The sequence below is a fragment of the Nicotiana tomentosiformis genome, chromosome 9, assembly GCF_000390325.3.
Source record: "Nicotiana tomentosiformis chromosome 9, ASM39032v3, whole genome shotgun sequence".
Lineage (NCBI taxonomy): Eukaryota > Viridiplantae > Streptophyta > Magnoliopsida > Solanales > Solanaceae > Nicotiana > Nicotiana tomentosiformis.
The window spans coordinates 79,562,566-79,568,565 of NC_090820.1; positions in this window are offsets into that span (position 1 = coordinate 79,562,566).

Sequence of the window (6,000 nt, forward strand, 5' to 3'; positions counted from 1 at the left end):
TCCTAAACTTTAAGTTGTAAGAATTTACTAAGATGTGATTTTTGAGTAAACGAGCTCGGAATCAGGATTCGAAGGTTCCAACAGGTTTGTATGATGATTTTGGACTTGGGCATATATCCGTATTGGGTTTCGGATGAACCGGGGGCGTTTCAATGCCTATTGTGGAAAGATGGAATTTTGGAAGGATTTCATAAATTTGGGTTGAAGAGCATTTCAATGTCATCGATGTCTGATTGGGATGTCGAGCCTGTGAATAGCTCTGTATGGTGATTCTGGACTTAGGGGCGCGTCCGGAAGTGGATTTGGAGGTCCGTAGGTCCTTTCGGGGTCTTTTGACAAAAAATAGAAATTTGAAGGTTTTTGGAAAGTTTGACCGGGAGTGGACTTTTTGATATCGGTGTCGGATTCCGATTCTGGAAGTAGGAGTAGGTCCGTAATGTCAATCATGACTTGTGTGCAAAATTTGAGGTCAATCAGACATGATTTGATAGGTTTCAGCATCGATTGTAGAAGTTGAAGTTTCAAACTTCGTTAAGTTTGAGTTGGACGGTGATTCGTGTTTTAAACGTTGTTTAGTGTGATTTAAAGGCCCGACTGAGTTCGTATGATGTCTTAGGACTTGTTGGTATATTTGGTTGGGGCCTCGGGTGGATTCCGGACGGTTAACAGATCAAGTTGTGTTTGGGGGAAATGCTGAGGCTGTTGTCTTCTGGTGTAACCGCACCTGCGAGGTTAGGGCCGCAGGTGCGGATCCACATAAGAGGCCATGAGGGTCGCAGAAGCGGAGGCTGGCCAAAAGGTCTGGGCCGCAGAAGCGGGCATAAACGCACAGGTGTGCGAGCGCTAAAGCGCTTGGTGACCGCAGGTGCGGGGACTGTTGGGCCCAGCTGTAGCAGCACTTGTAATGAAATTTCCGCAGGTGCGGAGCCGCAGGTGCGGAGCCGCAGAAGCGGCTATTTGACCGCAGGTGCAAAGCTCGGGCTGGGCAGTGTGTTTCTTTAAAATGAGGGTTTGGCTCAATTTTACTTCATTTCATCCATGGGAGCCAATTTTGGAGCGCTTTCGGAGTGCCATCTTCATCAACTATAGTGGGGTAACTGATTTCTTCACATTGTGAGTTAAATACATCATTTTTATATGGATTCAAGCATGAAAATTTGTAGAAATTTAGGATTTTAAAGAAAAACCTAGAAATTGGTATTTTTGGATTTTGACCACGAATTTGGGCATGGAATTGAGAATGAATCATTTCTTTGACTTCGTAATGTTATGGTTAATGTTTATCTTCGAAAATTTTTGGAATCCGAGCACGTGGGCCCGAGGGGTGCTTTATCAATTTTTTGAGCAGAGTTGGAAATTATTATAAATTGATTAATTATGAATATTAGAGTATATTTTGATTGGGTTGCATCTTATTTGGCTAGCTTAGATCATTTGGCGCCGAGTTGAGGGTTTAAAGCACAATTTTGGACCGGAAAGTAAGCTTTGAGACGAGGTAAGTCTCCTGCCTAACTCTGTGAGGGGGAAAACTACCCCTAGGTGATGGATTTAATGTGTGCAACTTGTTGCGGGCACTACGTACGCACGAGGTAACGAGAGTTCGTATATAGTTAGATTCATGTTATTGTCCGGGTAGACTTAGGTTCACATCATGCTATAGCTGTACTATTTGAGCACTCTCTTGCTAATTTAATTCCTCTGTTTTACATTACTACTTGAGACTAGAATTGCTTTTGTAGAGACTTCAAGAGTTCATGATTAGTCACCGAATAATGTTTCTCCTCTTACGGCATATTTTTGGGATATATACATATGTGTTTCATTAAAAGGTTTTTGTTAATGAAATTACAACTTACACATTTATTTGTGAGTGTGGTGAAGGACCCGTCAAAGCCTTTTTTTCTTATGGGATCGGGCCATTCACCTCGGCAGGATTATGTATTTCACTCTTATGGGATCGGGCCGTTCGCCTCGGCAGGATTTATGTACCACACTCTCATGGGAGCGGGCCATTCGCTTCAGCAGTTTAATAGATGCATCTACGGTTCGTGTCGTTCGACCCTCGACAGTGCATAGTTTAAATATTTATGTTGGATCGGTCCGTATGCCTCGGTATTTCCTATATCATATCCTCATGGAATCGTGCGTAATATTTGGCATAAAACCAGGGTATCTGTAAATTTCCCCCTGATTCGAATTATAACAACCTGCTTGGTGAGATCTAGTATACACATATATATGCTCCGGTTAAGGAGGAATTTGCTAATTAAGAGCTTGAGTTTATTGTAAGAAGGATAATTGTACCACATATTTACACTTGTTTGTTTCATTTATTTACTTTGCCTCGTATTTGCTCACCTCCTTACTGTACTTGATATTATTGGACCACTAGTGAGTGTCGATGTCAACCCCTCGTCACTACTTCTCAGGGGTTATGCTAGATACTTACTGGGTACACGTGGATTTACATACTCATACTACACTTGCTGCACATTTTTGTGCAGGTACATATGTGACTAGTCATGTATGCATGCGGGGACTTACGTGAGCTGCATTCCAAATTTTTATTCCGGACAGATGTTGTATTTTATTTTACATTCATAGGTGATGCTCATGCACTTGTGACACTGAGTTTTGGGGTGATTGGGTTGTTAAAAATATTATTATTTACTCTGTAAATTTCATCTTTTATTATTGAATCGAAGGAAATATGATTTCAAAAATATTTAAATGAGAACCATATTAAATAATTATTTTTGGCTTGCCTGACGGCGGTATCCGGTGCCATCATGGCCTTTAATGGATTTTTGGTCGTGACAATGGTTATGGAGTAATTCATCATAACAATGTTTAAGTTAAAAGAAAACATAAAACAATCCAAACCCATGTCTTGACTGAGGATTGAATAATTAAATCCTTGAGCTTTTACTTCTCCACCCCCTCCTTGACTTACATAGGTATAAGATGTGTCAAAACTCCATAAAATAACGTTTTTACATGTATTTATACTAAGTAGGGTCGGGCCCAGACAAAAATACCTTCTCTCACGCGAAATAGGAAAATAACTCTATAAAAATTGCTCAGGCATGCCGCATGGGGCGACGCGCCATGCGGGGCATTAGTGGGGAAGTACAGAGAGTTGATTCTGACAGACTATAGGAAAATTGGCCTACAGCGGTGCCCCATGCGTTGTGGCTGTGGGACTTTCTCTAAGTATGGATTTTTCTTGCTTTGTAGCTATCCCGACATGGTTCTCAACTCCCGAACGCGATCCCGGATTATTCCCTTAGGCTTTTACTCAGACTTCAAAGCTCCAAATCACTTGAATTCTTTCCATATCATCTACATATCTTGGAATCACTCCTGCAAAGCATAAAATACACAATTAGTGCAAAACACTAGCAATTAAAGCTCAAATTCAATTAAAGTACGGTAAATTGGAATGTAATAATCGACTAAAACATAAGATTATTGCCTACCATCAGAAGCAATCACTTAGTTTGAATATGAGAAACTTAACATATTTAGTGTTAGGAAGATATCAGTCATATCACAAAGGTTCAAAGTCTTAGAGAAAGTATAAGGACTCATGGTAGGTGAAACATATCGACTTCGGACTAACACGTCAAACAAGCATCAGGACATATTCTAGTTGACCATATAGGAAGCATAGGCTAGATATATTGCAATTCATCCCAGCAGGAACATAATGATATCATAACATTAGAGTTTACAAATAGTAGAGATACCTAATTGGGATAGTATTGGCATGTAGATTCCTCATGAATTGACTTAAGAAAGTAGCATGTTATACATGAAGGACTCAACAGGAAGTAACTCATTTGAACAAATTCTCGGCATGAATTAGTTTCTCATAAGAATCTAAGGCATGGGATCATAACAAGCAACAGATACAAATACTCAACTATACATAAAAATAATGGTCAGAAGTCATTTAAGTTGAACACATACAATAGGCATACATTACAGTTTAGCAATGCAAGGGAGATTATTAGGCTAAGCATCTAGATAGTATTGTCACATGTGATGGTCAAGGGTCAATTTTCAAAAAAATAGCAAATTATGCATAAAGGGATTCAGCAAGAAAAGACTCGCTAAAGCAATTTTGAGCAGGAACATAGTTTCCTAAGGGGTTTCGGTACAAAAAGTTCAAGGTATGGCATGAGAAAGGATTCAATACTAAATGGAAAATATAAAAATTCATGCATATCATGATAGTCTCAAACAAGCATAACAGCAAGAAATCTTCCAAATTGACTACACTGAAATAAACTATGTAAACTTATACAAGTTCTGATGAAGGATTGTAGAAGAAATTCAAAGCAAGGTCGACAAAGTGTCATATTAGTTTAAAAGAGTTATAACACAGATGTTCAAAAGCATGAAAACTAACAGGGGACAAACGTAATTACGAGCGACAGAGTTCACAGGAGCTTCAAACGAGCAGCGAGCAGCGCTCATACTAGAAAAGTCAATAGAGCGGATTCTGGTGGCCTTGGCTTTTAGCCGGCCACAATTAAGAGTTTTAGAAAAATATAGAATGAGTGAGAGTGAGAGAATAATCATAGTTAGGTCTGTTTAGAGGAATTGGGGAAGGGGTTTATATAGTGACATATTAGGATAAACAAACATGGAAAATAATCAAATAAACATAAATAAGGAAGAAAAATATCACATGCAATAGGAAACAGAGCCGGTAAAAGAGATGAAATAAATTTCAAACCCTAGTTGGGTCCAACGGCCATGAATCCGACCAACCATGCAAGAATCATTCATTATAGAGTGTATATAGGAGAAACATCGCCCAAATCTTCAAAAAACCAAAGTCAATCAGGCTTGATTTTGAAAGGTAGTACTTGCCAAAATTGGGGAAGTACTAAGTAATACCATGAACGCGTGAGTAGTAGTGGAATAAGGCAAGAAAGTCGTGAAGGAATCCATAGTATAGCAGGATTCATAGAGGATTTGGGGGATAAGGCGGCTAGTGTTTTGTTAAAAAAGAAGGAAAATAGAGAGACTGCAAAGGCGGCTGGTTAAGGACAGTATCTTTAGGGTTTAGTGGGGAGGAATATAAGGAGAGTGGGGGGGTTATTATGGGCCGTTGATCATTTGAGATCAATGGCCGAGATTAAGGGGTGCTAGGGTCGGGTATAGCGGGTGGAAGATGGGTGTAGGTTATTGGGTTGCTTGCTTTTGGGCTTTCGATGGGTCAACTGGGGTGGGCTTTAGCATTTTGGACCTCTTTTGGTTCGATTTTGGGCTGAATTAAAAATAAAACAAAAATTAACAAAATAAAATATAAAAACGGGTATAAAATAATATAAAATATTGGTTTTGAAATTAATACTTTGAAAATAAATGAATATAATTGTAAAAATATAAAAAGTCATTCTAACCTAAAATTAGCATAATAAAGACAATTATTGAATATATTGGCCGTTATTGCAAACGATATGAAAATGATATAAAGAATGCAAATATTATATAAAAAAATGAAAATATTATGAAATATTGATGTGGGTACAATTAATAAATTTGAATGATTAAGTCACCCCAAAACAATTTGAAGGGATAATTAATATATATTTGAATATTTAAAATGCAAGAAAAATCAATTTTAAAGTTTTATCAATTATAGAAAATACTTTAACAACCCCGGTAAATTGGATAATAGTGCAAAATAATATTTTGGAAGTATATGGAATACTTTATAAAATATGAGGACAAAATTGGGTATCAACAGTTGCCCCTCTTTACCTGAGAATGATGAAAGAGTAGTCGGGTAATGAAAATGATGACCAATTTTATCCGAATGAGGTGTTTTGAAAGAATAGGGGTAGAACCAAGTTCCTAAGTTACCTGCATATCCCTGGTATTACGGGAATCAGGTCGTGTGTAGTTCTGGATCCAACAGTGAACAGAGCCGATGGAGGTATTATAAAAAAAGAGTTATACTCTACGAGGAATGATCTTCTCAGG